The sequence below is a fragment of the Neolamprologus multifasciatus genome, chromosome 9 (assembly GCF_963576455.1).
Source record: "Neolamprologus multifasciatus chromosome 9, fNeoMul1.2, whole genome shotgun sequence".
Taxonomy (NCBI): domain Eukaryota; kingdom Metazoa; phylum Chordata; class Actinopteri; order Cichliformes; family Cichlidae; genus Neolamprologus; species Neolamprologus multifasciatus.
Window position 1 is genome coordinate 18,587,458 of NC_140447.1, and position 13,648 is coordinate 18,601,105.

General features: G+C 37.9%; 1 protein-coding gene across 1 annotated transcript in view; it reads left to right on the forward strand.

Annotated features, from left to right (window-relative positions):
* LOC146511418 (cystatin-B-like) overlaps positions 1–10,921 on the forward strand; it is a 30,172-nt gene extending 19,251 nt beyond the window's left edge. The window contains exon 4 of the transcript XR_014876125.1: positions 10,905–10,921. The gene's annotated coding sequence lies outside the window, so the exon portion shown is untranslated. The remainder of the gene's footprint in view (positions 1–10,904) is intronic.
* Positions 10,922–13,648: the final 2,727 nt, after the last annotated feature.

The window sequence follows — 13,648 nt, forward strand, 5'->3', positions numbered from 1 at the left end:
ACATTAAAGCCAATTTTTTATTAAAATCAGGGACTTTTCTAACTGACCTCTGACCTTTGAGCAGCAGTGTGTATGTTTGTATGTAACTGTATCTGACCTGGATTTTATCACCAGTTTCAAATAAGAATTTTCTTTAAAGTGTGTCTTTAAATACAAATGAAGTTCAACTTTAGCAAGGCTGATGGTAAACTGGCCCTAACAAGTCCACTTTATTGCGTGCTCATTGACTTTCTCCTATCAGAGCTGTTTAACAAGCCCACTTGATACATGCTGATTAATCTATCACGCGTATCAGTGGCTCATGGTTGCTTAAAGCCTATGTCTGAACTTGAGCACAGAGGCAGAGCATCATTCAATCCTTGAATCCCATCATTCAAGGATGACAAACTCCACTTTCTCTGCATCAAGACAGCTCATAACTTTTTAACAGTCTCTCCTGATGGTCTCATATCATCTGCTCTAATCAATAATTACAATGTAGACCACAGCTCAAAGGTCTGAGGTGAATTAGAAATGTCTTGTTTTCTGAATAGACTCAAATTTGGTTTCAGATTGAATAACAGCAATCAATCAAAATAATCATATAAATGCTTAATATTAACACTGATCACAAATCATGAATGATTTTTAATAGAATATCTACAGAGGTGTTCAGAGACCCATTTTCAGCAATAATCCCTCCTGTGTTCAGTGGTACATTGTCTTATCTAATGCAAGTTTAACACATTAAAAGCCTAACTTATCACTCAAAACAGATGTTAAGACATTTTAGCACAAACTCAAACTATTGTGGGGATTAAAGAAACAATAAATGTGTCTGGATCATCCCAGTTTCTGTTTTTAACCTCATTAAACCAAGTTTACATTTTCCTCTAAAGGGGCTGCAACACCCAGCTGCACAAAACCTTCACTTTTCCAACAGTTTCACTCTTTGAATATTTTTCATTTCTTACAATCAGAATTTTCCAGTAGATTTGTAGAAGAAAATTATTTTTCTTTCATGCATCACCGACTGAACCTTTTATGTAAACGTTTCAAGTTGCAGCCTAACCTCATTTAATTTTGCTTAGCAAAGTACTTTTCAACTCTAATAATTAGTAAGAGTATATTTCTTATCATCTATTGGTCATCTCACCTGATAAACTTCAATGAACATTATAACACAGGAGTGATTGTCTCTAAAAATGGGCTCCTGCACGCTTGCAGACATTTTTCCATCACAATTTATGGATGATGAATGATTTGATTAAAGCTGTGAAAACATTACTGATAACCTTCATGTGATATTACATTAAAGCCAATTTTTTATTAAAATCAGGGACTTTTCTAACTGACCTCTGACCTTTGAGCAGCAGTGTGTATGTTTGTATGTAACTGTATCTGACCTGGATTTTATCACCAGTTTCAAATAAGAATTTTCTTTAAAGTGTGTCTTTAAATATTAATGAAGTTCAACTTTAGCAAGGCTGATGGTAAACTGGCCCTAACAAGTCCACTTTATTGCGTGCTCATTGACTTTCTCCTATCAGAGCTGTTTAACAAGCCCACTTGATACATGCTGATTAATCTATCACGCGTATCAGTGGCTCATGGTTGCTTAAAGCCTATGTCTGAACTTGAGCACAGAGGCAGAGCATCATTCAATCCTTGAATCCCATCATTCAAGGATGACAAACTCCACTTTCTCTGCATCAAGACAGCTCATAACTTTTTAACAGTCTCTCCTGATGGTCTCATATCATCTGCTCTAATCAATAATTACAATGTAGACCACAGCTCAAAGGTCTGAGGTGAATTAGAAATGTCTTGTTTTCTGAATAGACTCAAATTTGGTTTCAGATTGAATAACAGCAATCAATCAAAATAATCATATAAATGCTTAATATTAACACTGATCACAAATCATGAATGATTTTTAATAGAATATCTACAGAGGTGTTCAGAGACCCATTTTCAGCAATAATCCCTCCTGTGTTCAGTGGTACATTGTCTTATCTAATGCAAGTTTAACACATTAAAAGCCTAACTTATCACTCAAAACAGATTTTAAGACATTTTAGCACAAACTCAAACTATTGTGGGGATTAAAGAAACAATAAATGTGTCTGGATCATCCCAGTTTCTGTTTTTAACCTCATTAAACCAATTTTACATTTTCCTCTAAAGGGGCTGCAACACCCAGCTGCACAAAACCTTCACTTTTCCAACAGTTTCACTCTTTGAATATTTTTCATTTCTTACAATCAGAATTTTCCAGTATATTTGTAGAAGAAAATTATTTTTCTTTCATGCATCACCAACTGAACCTTTTATGTAAACGTTTCAAGTTGCAGCCCAACCTCATTTAATTTTGCTTAGCAAAGTACTTTTCAACTCTAATAATTAGTAAGAGTATATTTCTTATCATCTATTGGTCATCTCACCTGATAAACTTCAATGAACATTATAACACAGGAGTGATTGTCTCTAAAAATGGGCTCCTGCACGCTTGCAGACATTTTTCCATCACAATTTATGGATGATGAATGATTTGATTAAAGCTGTGAAAACATTACTGATAACCTTCATGTGATATTACATTAAAGCCAATTTTTTATTAAAATCAGGGACTTTTCTAACTGACCTCTGACCTTTGAGCAGCAGTGTGTATGTTTGTATGTAACTGTATCTGACCTGGATTTTATCACCAGTTTCAAATAAGAATTTTCTTTAAAGTGTGTCTTTAAATATTAATGAAGTTCAACTTTAGCAAGGCTGATGGTAAACTGGCCCTAACAAGTCCACTTTATTGCGTGCTCATTGACTTTCTCCTATCAGAGCTGTTTAACAAGCCCACTTGATACATGCTGATTAATCTATCACGCGTATCAGTGGCTCATGGTTGCTTAAAGCCTATGTCTGAACTTGAGCACAGAGGCAGAGCATCATTCAATCCTTGAATCCCATCATTCAAGGATGACAAACTCCACTTTCTCTGCATCAAGACAGCTCATAACTTTTTAACAGTCTCTCCTGATGGTCTCATATCATCTGCTCTAATCAATAATTACAATGTAGACCACAGCTCAAAGGTCTGAGGTGAATTAGAAATGTCTTGTTTTCTGAATAGACTCAAATTTGGTTTCAGATTGAATAACAGCAATCAATCAAAATAATCATATAAATGCTTAATATTAACACTGATCACAAATCATGAATGATTTTTAATAGAATATCTACAGAGGTGTTCAGAGACCCATTTTCAGCAATAATCCCTCCTGTGTTCAGTGGTACATTGTCTTATCTAATGCAAGTTTAACACATTAAAAGCCTAACTTATCACTCAAAACAGATTTTAAGACATTTTAGCACAAACTCAAACTATTGTGGGGATTAAAGAAAGAATAAATGTGTCTGGATCATCCCAGTTTCTGTTTTTAACCTCATTAAACCAAGTTTACATTTTCCTCTAAAGGGGCTGCAACACCCAGCTGCACAAAACCTTCACTTTTTTTAACAGTTTCACTCTTTGAATATTTTTCATTTCTTACAATCAGAATTTTCCAATAGATTTGTAGAAGAAAATTATTTTTCTTTCATGCATCACCAACTGAACCTTTTATGTAAACGTTTCAAGTTGCAGCCTAACCTCATTTAATTTTGCTTAGCAAAGTACTTTTCAACTCTAATAATTAGTAAGAGTATATTTCTTATCATCTATTGGTCATCTCACCTGATAAACTTCAATGAACATTATAACACAGGAGTGATTGTCTGTAAAAATGGGCTCCTGCACGCTTGCAGACATTTTTCCATCACAACTTATGGATGATGAATGATTTGATTAAAGCTGTGAAAACATTACTGATAACCTTCATGTGATATTACATTAAAGCCAATTTTCTATTAAAATCAGGAACTTTTGTACCTGACCTCTGACCTTTGAGCAGCAGTGTGTACTGTATGTTTGTATCTGACCTGGATTTTATCACCAGTTTCAAATACGAATTTTCTTTAAAGTCTGTCTTTAAATACAAAAAAAGTTCAACTTTAACAAGGCTGATGGTAAACTGGCCCTAACAAGTCCACTTTATTGCGTGCTCATTGACTTTCTCCTATCAGAGCTGTTTAACAAGCCCACTTGATACATGCTGATTAATCTATCACGCGTATCAGTGGCTCATGGTTGCTTAAAGCCTATGTCTGAACTTGAGCACAGAGGCAGAGCATCATTCAATCCTTGAATCCCATCATTCAAGGATGACAAACTCCACTTTCTCTGCATCAAGACAGCTCATAACTTTTTAACAGTCTCTCCTGATGGTCTCATATCATCTGCTCTAATCAATAATTACAATGTAGACCACAGCTCAAAGGTCTGAGGTGAATTAGAAATGTCTTGTTTTCTGAATAAACTCAAATTTGGTTTCAGATTGAATCACAGCAATTAATCAAAAGCGTAAATAATCATATAGATGCTTAATATTAACACTGATCACAAATCATGAATGATTTTTAATAGAATATCTACAGAGGTGTTCAGAGACCCATCTTCAGCAATAATCCCTCCTGTGTTCAGTGGTACATTGTCTTATCTAATGCAAGTTTAACACATTAAAAGCCTAACTTATCACTCAAAACAGCTTTTTAAGACATTTTAGCACAAACTCAAACTATTGTGGGGATTAAAGAAACAATAAATGTGTCTGGATCATCCCAGTTTCTGTTTTTAACCTCATTAAACCAAGTGTACATTTTCCTCTAAAGGGGCTGCAACACCCAGCTGCACAAAACCTTCACTTTTCCAACAGTTTCACTCTTTGAATATTTTTCATTTCTTACAATCAGAATTTTCCAATAGATTTGTAGAAGAAAATTATTTTTCTTTCATGCATCACCAACTGAACCTTTTATGTAAACGTTTCAAGTTGCAGCCTAACCTCATTTAATTTTGCTTAGCAAAGTACTTTTCAACTCTAATAATTAGTAAGAGTATATTTCTTATCATCTATTGGTCATCTCACCTGATAAACTTCAATGAACATTATAACACAGGAGTGATTGTCTCTAAAAATGGGCTCCTGCACGCTTGCAGACATTTTTCCATCACAACTTATGGATGATGAATGATTTGATTAAAGCTGTGAAAACATTACTGATAACCTTCATGTGATATTACATTAAAGCCAATTTTCTATTAAAATCAGGGACTTTTCTAACTGACCTCTGACCTTTGAGCAGCAGTGTGTATGTTTGTATGTAACTGTATCTGACCTGGATTTTATCACCAGTTTCAAATAAGAATTTTCTTTAAAGTTTGTCTTTAAATACAAATGAAGTTCAACTTTAGCAAGGCTGATGGTAAACTGGCCCTAACAAGTCCACTTTATTGCGTGCTCATTGACTTTCTCCTATCAGAGCTGTTTAACAAGCCCACTTGATACATGCTGATTAATCTATCACGCGTATCAGTGGCTCATGGTTGCTTAAAGCCTATGTCTGAACTTGAGCACAGAGGCAGAGCATCATTCAATCCTTGAATCCCATCATTCAAGGATGACAAACTCCACTTTCTCTGCATCAAGACAGCTCATAACTTTTTAACAGTGTCTCTCTGTCCTCATACTTTTATATATTCTTCTGCAATAGATAACTATACGCTATCATTGCAATCTACACTACAGCTCAAAAGTTTGAAGTCAATTTTCACCTGGTTTATAAACATGTGATCAGTTCACACATCAGTGTCTAAAAAACGCTCATTTTTTAGCTGTGTCTATCATCATAAATTGAGTTGACTGCAAACTCTCCCTAACAAGTTCACTTTATTGCGTGCTCATCAATCTCCTCTACAGCTCAAAAGTTTGAAGTCAGTTAGAAACGTCTCTTTTTCTTAAAAAAAACAAGATTATTTTCATATTTTGTAAATTAGTTTTGAATACAAATAAATATTATTGCTTAAAACTTGCATTGATCACCAATTATGATTGATGTTTGATTAAATATTACCTGGTGTATGGATACAACAATAATAGCGAGTGTGTAGATTATATTACCTATCCTCAGTTTATCACATTAAATCTCAGCCTACTGGTGACCCAGCATTTTTCAAAATACAACCGTGCTTACCAACATCATTTTTTCAAGTAATATAAAAATCAATTTTATTTATTACCTTTTTAAACCTCTGATTTTTCTTTCTAATGTCATTAAAACAAGTTTGCACATTTGTATAACAACAGATCTTTTAAGCTTTCAGTTTATTTCTCAGTGTGACACATAGATTTGTTTTCGTCTCTTTCAATAAGAAAGTCAAATCTTCAAACCCTAAAGCAATCTTTGTTTCTTTCAATCATTCCAATATTTTTCATCTCCTGTTAATTGCAGTTAACCAGGGCTTAGCTACTCTGATCTACAGTGATTTTGGGGGTGTGGATTTGTTTTTCACAGGTGCAGAGCCTTTTTCTACAAAATTACGAACAAACTGCATTTTTTAAAATTACCATTAACATTAATGTAAACTGACAAGTAACTCAACGTGTGACACAGTGATCAGTAGAGAAGAAAGAAAATAACCCATTTCAACATTTCTAGTTCAGATCAAAATTATTGTTCTGATTAAGGAAACAATAAATTTGGCCACGTTATTGTTCTGATCCTCCAATTTTCCCTTTCCAATGTGAATAAATAAAATTCAACTTTTGTTGTTTTTTAAATCAAAGCAGATGCACACCCAGATATTTCTTACAGTAAGAATCCTCCAACAACCTTTCAAAAGAAACATGTCTTTCCTCAATTTTGTGACCAACTGAACCCACAAACCTGAAGCTCCAGACCCCAAACTAACCAAATGTAATGTTTCCTTAATCAGCACAGTAATTTTTAACTCTTTGTGTGTTATGTTTACTCACAGTTTTGATGCTTGCTTCTTTGACTTGATCCACGATTAGCTCTCCACCATCGCTCTGCTGTTTTCTCTCTCCTCATGCTTCTCCTTCATGCGTCCTGTCCTCAAATATAATCCAACCTGCCTCCTTGTTTCCTCCTTGACTTGTATTTGCAAAATATCCAGTTAAATTAAGAGAAATCCACAAAAAGTTTTCCTGCTTCAAAAGCTCTTCCAGTTGCCTGTCTTCTTGTCCTCTTTTAAATGTACATTTTTCTACATTTGTATTTATTTGACTTCATATTGCCATGACAACAGAGCACAGAGCATCATGGTAGATTAGGGCAGGTGGTTCTGTCCTCTGCAGAAATGCTGGTGTTCCATAGTGATGTAAAAGTATGTTAATAATCTTTAAACAGACACTCACTGATCCTGTAAGAGCAGGAATTTAACTACAAACCCTCACAGTCCCCATCAGTATCATTCATTCTGCTCTGCAGCAATGGTCACAGTGGCTGCTTTAAGTATGTTTGCCCCATAGAAATCCACTGATGTTCAGTGAGTCCCTTTGACACATATTTAGACCTTCATAATTTTCAGGGTCCATGAGTGTCATATCTGCATCTCATCCTAAACATTGTACCAACATGTAAAAGACAATTAATTTTAATTTAAACTCAGGCCTCTAAATCCACGTCCAGGTTTGGGTGACTACTTGGATTAGGGGAGTATTATTTAGAGCAATGTTTGTCACTTTGGTTAATTGCTCAACTCAGGCCGTTTTTGTTCAGTCTTTTTCTAACTGAACTTTCACATTTAACATGCTAACTGAAGCCTGTAGAGTCTGAGATGTAGCTCTTTTGTTTTCTGTATTGTACAGTCTGACTTAGGGATGAATTTGCTGGGATTGGTGACTGTGTTGCATGTTTTGAATAATCTTCTTCAGAATAGACGTTTGGTGTAAGCTGATAGTGAATGAAAAATACTATAAAAAGCTGCTGTGGTTTTAATTTTCCAAGAGAGCTGCACATAATGCAGAGACAAGTGCACGGGGGATATCCAAATTCTAGGAAGGCAGCCTGCTGCTGTACACAGGCGGATTCTTCTCAGTCATAGTTCTTAACAACTTGACTGTTTTCTCAAACCACACTGAGTGCTGTTTCCATTTTGGGAAGTCTACTCATTGGTCTAGGCAGCTCTTCAAATTCCTGAACATCCTCGGCCTTCAACACACTACAAGCATTTCATCTCTCTTGACTCCAGGTTCATGTTGGTGGACCCAGTTACCTTCATCTGGACCTCATTCAATTGTTGATTCCTTGAGTCATGAAGTCGTATTTCTCATAGACAACGTGAATTCATGGTTTTATTGACATGAAGTAAATGTCATTGGTGGGAGAAAAAGTTGATATTTAATTAAACCTGAAAAGTGCAGAAAAACTCTTGGTGGATTTTACATCAAAAACATTGATTCTTCAAAGTTTATATTTTCATATTAGGTCATGAATAATCTGAAAAAGAGAAGACGCCCATGCCTCTCATTACAGAAGCATAAACATGACACGGAGAAAAATTATAATGAGACAAAATAATCACAGCGGCAGGTGATTGTGCTGGATCTCACTGAAAAAAGCTGAACCGACAAATCGAACTGTATGTAGACAATACTGACAGCAGCAACATGACACAGACAAAAACAGCACATGTAGCATATTTTTATTTATGGTGCAATGTTGCAGAGTGCAAAGATGTTGAAAAAAAACATGCAAAAAATAAGTAGTTACTATATAGAGAGTATATACATGAGGATTACAGTGCCCTGTAGCGCTCTGTTGGACTGCTTTGATGTTAGTGTCTATATTGGATGATTGGACGCTGCTGAGTAAGGTGAGCAGGAATAATGGAGATGGGCTCCTCCTGAAGTCTGCTCTAGTTATCAAATTGTCCTGGATGCATTTATTTATTCAGTTTCTTTATACACTCGTAAACATTTTCCATCTGCTTACACAGGTGATATAAAATACATCGAAGCATTGCGGTTTGCAGCGTTTTCCATGCACTGTTTTATCTGAGAGAACAAATGATAAGGGTGTTGTTTCCAATGTTTCACTGGAAAGTTTCATCACGCTCTTTTGTTCTTTGAAAGTGTGAAAGTACTGCTCTCCCACAACTTCCTTACACATGGAAATTCACCAGAAATGACTTCAGTTGTTCTGCAGTTACAGGACTTGAATACATCTGTGAGACAGAGTGTGAGAGCATGTAAAGGAGGGTAACAATAATTTACTGCAAGTTTGATTTTGATTGATTATATTCTTGTTCGTGGAATGACAATCCCAGTACCTTCAGCAAATGTTTATGACTTCTCTGCAAGTCTTTTAACATACAGCACAATGCTTTTATTTTTAACTGGCTGTGTTCATCATCTGTGTGGTTTGTTCAAAGAAAATTTGAGAATTTATGTTCATAAAAGTAAGAAGGGTTTCAAGAAATATCTGCATCAGCCTAAAAATGTTTGAAAACACAGCTCACAGGAGTAAATATATTTGCTTGCTTTATTTCTGATGTTGGAAATTTTAGAAAAAAAAATCTACTCAAGTGTTTTAGGAGGAGGAAGACTCAGCTTTTATTAAACCAACAACAATTAATACCATTAATACCCGTTTGTGATCAGGTGGGGCCCTCCAGTGGAAATGAAACAAACTGCAAGTACTGGACTGCTGGAGCTTGTGTGATCACTCTGCTGACAGGAGGCTGAGACAGACCGCTGCAGTGCTTCTGTTTATTCAGTTGGGAAACAGTGATAGAACGTGTCATCCATGACACCAGGATCAGTCACACGTTCTCCGTGAAATAGAAGTTTTAGTCCTTTCCTTGTTGAGAGATCTTTACATCTCTGATAATCAGAGAAAATGATCAGATCAAGGCAGAAGCACTAAAAAGTAAAATACCAACGTACGTAGTGAATACAGCTCCTGTTGTTATGCAAGTACAACAGATCACGTTTAACAACGACGACTTAGTTTGGAGGATTGGCGATTTCTTATAAGGTACACTTGAGGCTGATGGAAGTGTCGTTCTTTTTGCTGGTGCTTGGTACCAAATCAAATTTTTGGACAGACAGATTTTTGACACTGTATGAAAAGTTAAAGAATGATCAAAGCTTGTAGATCTCATCCTGAGGGATGGACTGATGAAGACTCGTCCAAAATGTCACAGTAATCCATCAACCCAGCAGTTGTTGAACCGATTCCTGATGAAGACAGTGCATAGTAAACATTTGAATTCAATACATGTAAAAAGGACGTCTAAGGTCAACAAATGATTTCAAACTCAGACAACCATTTGACTCCATTTTTTAAAAAAAAACTTTTCTTGTACAATAATTTCTGAAAAAAAAGTACTGTCATTTGTCTTGATGCATTCTTAATCATCCAGGAAAATAAATCTCCAAAAGTTGATTCTGTTCATCTGGACGTAGCGTTTTCTGGGAGAAACGTTTCGTCACTCATCCAAGTGACTTCTTCAGTCTCAGCTGACTGCAGTTTTCCCCAAATCTTATAAACAGTACATTTGCATAATGACTGAAACCAGCCCACTGAAGTAACAATGGGCTGTGAGGTCAGTTCCTTAATCATAATTATGCAAATTCTCATGACCATTGATCAACAACCACTGACCAAAACCCACTGATCAAAGATCACTGATCAATGGCCATGAGTACCATTCACAGAGAGTTGGGGAATGGCTGCAATCACAGCAGGAGGAGGCGAATATGTTCACCTTCGTGTTTACAAGAAACTCCCGGCTTATGGAAGAACGCTCCAGCTGACCAGACTGCAGCACCCCAAGAGTCAACATGACACTATTGCATACTTCTAATGGGAGAACGAACCAGCCAAAGCATCAGTGCCCACAGTAGTCTCATTGTAATTCATTAATAACCTGCCTCTTCATGAGGGGAAAGCTTTCCTTGTTTCCATATAATAACATACTGTAGATAATGGAAATAAGACAAACTAGATCAGTTAAATACGAGGTGGGTAAATAAATAAAGCAGTTTTTTTTGTGTGTGTGTGTGTGTAATTGTAAGATACATTCTGTGGTCATAGGGGCTATTTTTAAAGTATGTGATTGGTTGGGGAATTGAACTGACTCACAATTCACCACTTATGTGACTCACTTCAGAGTTGCCATCAGAATAGCAAGGATAACCAGCGCAGTTTCAAAGAAACAAATAAAACATCTACTTTTGTCCATAGTGAAGCAGATAATACGTTTGAAATAAACATTATGCTTTAAAAAGAGCTGTAAAATAGTGAGACTGTCATGGTGAATTGGGTTAAAGGACTCCGGTGCGAGACTTCTTGCAGAGTGACAGTGAATTTATTCACAGTGAAAAAAAATAAGGCAACAGTTCGAGTCTGTAATCCAAAAGGGCAGTGCAGTGATACGGTGACTTCTCCCCGCGGTGACAGTGCAGTGATTATCCAAAACGACTTCTTCTTGTGCCCGCTCCTCCTCCGATCCCTTGATCCTGGAGGCAGATGAGAAAAACACACGCACGGTAACTTAAACGTTCTCTCTCCTTCACAAACTAGGTACGCTAATCGCGACTACGCTACCCAGTTTAGCTCAACGTTCCAGCGTTGGTTGTGACCCGACCGCGCCGTTAAATAGGTCTGCTTCGGATTAGTAGCAGCCGGCAAAGTGATCAAGCACAGGTGTGGCGATTCCAGCTCAGGATACTCCCCCCGGGTCAGCTGCCGTTCCGTGCCACGGCTTCTGGGAAGTAGCAAGGGAGTGTGAACCTTGAGGTGTGAAACAGCTGCGTACTGCCTTTTGTTCCCGGAGAAGGTATTTAACTGAGAGCCATGCTAGGCTCAGTGAGGACTCTGCTGACCGTCTGTCCCGCGGCCATGGGGGCTCCACAAGCTTGGTTGTATGTTGTCTTTGTGTGCTTGGATTAAAGAATGTTAGCTACCGCTCACCGCTCGTCTGCAGGCTTTATTTAAGTGGGAAACTTCCACAACAAAATGGCGCTGTGAGCAGGGTGGTCCGTGTGGTCGCTGAACAACGGTTCCGTGGACGGGCTGATCACCCCTGAGGGAAAAGGTACCTTTGTCCTACCAGCTGTTGAAGCAAAGGAAATGGAGGAGTCACGGAGCCGTGTGTTTCAGTCACCACCGAGATCATCGATTTTGAGGGGACTTCTGCAGATGGGTGAGTTGTAGCTAACTTTGTATACAGTTATGAGGAGTTTTTTGTCTGGCCGAGTGGTGAAGTGCTTGCTGCTCCGGAGTTCGAGTCTCCGGAGGGAAAATCCTGGGGTTAGAGTCCCCAGGCTTGTGTTGGGTTCCGGTGTTGTGCAAAAGAAAAGCAGTCGTCTGCAAGAGTAATTGCAAAAACACCGGTCCATCACAGGGAACGGTGGTTCGAGTCCACCGTTGATAATCACGTCTGCACAATACAGTGTGTGGAGTGACGGTATTTTAGCACTTTTCTGCCGGTAAGGGAAGAAGGCCATTGCAGGGGACGCTCTGAATGTAAATATGGGATCTAGATCCAGTAGCAGCGGACGTTCCACCAGGCAGCCAGAGACAAAACTCAATACGTGACTGTATGGTAAGAATTGAGTAAATGTGTAGTGTGTAAGATTGCAGAGAATGGTTGTGTGGGAAAAGTTGATGTGTGTGTAAAAACAGTGAGAAACGGGGTTACAAAATGTTGAAAATGGGGAACAAAAACAAGAAAAAAAAAAAAAAAAAAGAGAGAGGAGTGTAGAAATGTGTGTAACGGTTGTTTCCAACTAGAGGGAGAAGGTGGTACTGCAGACCACCAGCTCCCCTAGGGTGGACACACGAAAATTTATTTTTTAGCAGAATTGTTGACAAAAATAAGCAAAAATAGGAAGAGGGTTTGGTGTTTTTCAACGTAGAACAACTACAATCTCTCTGGGTTTTTAAGAAAGGGGAATTCAGAACCAGAGAGGGGAGACGTGTTGTTTTAAGCAATGAGAAGAATGATCAAAATGTCTCAGTGTGTACTTGCAGGTGAAGAGCAGACATGGATCAATTTTCCACGTGTAGCAGTCGGAAGAAAATTATAGGTTAACACCATTAGAAACACTCAAGCCAAGTTTTGGCTGAATTGTTTTACAGCTTAACTTCCATGTGTTTGTCACCCTGAGAACACAAGCTCCAAAATCTCTCCCTGAAGACAAGAAATGCAGTTCCAGAACAACGAGATGGATCTCGAGAGCTCACAGCAGCATCCTGAGCAGTGAAGACAAGGTCCAGCAGCAACAGCTGTGCAAGACAGCGACAGCAAGGAGAAAAATGGCATCATCATGACTGGATGGATGGATGTGCATTTCCAACGAGCTGCACCTTCACTGTGTGTGAATGGACTTTTGAAAAGACTGCTTGAGTTGGACATTTGCCACTTTCGGCGCAAAAATGGCAAAATGAGACAGTGGAAAACACAGGACAAAGCTGAAAGACAACTGACTCTCACTGGACTGCTGCAAGGGGGGGAGATGAGATGAGACCACAGTCGAAGGAGCAGGGGACAACATGGAGGAAGGCTGTTGAAGTGTGGGAATAAAATTTGGGTTTAGGAAACTGGGAAGGAAAAAACGACTGCCTTGCGTGGAGAATTGAAAAGTGTCTGGAGCACCGCAAAGAGGAGAGGTACACAAAATTACACAAACAGAAAAATGCATTAATCCTACAAACACACATGCAATGAAGCTCATGAAGACCAAATAGCATTTTAAGCATT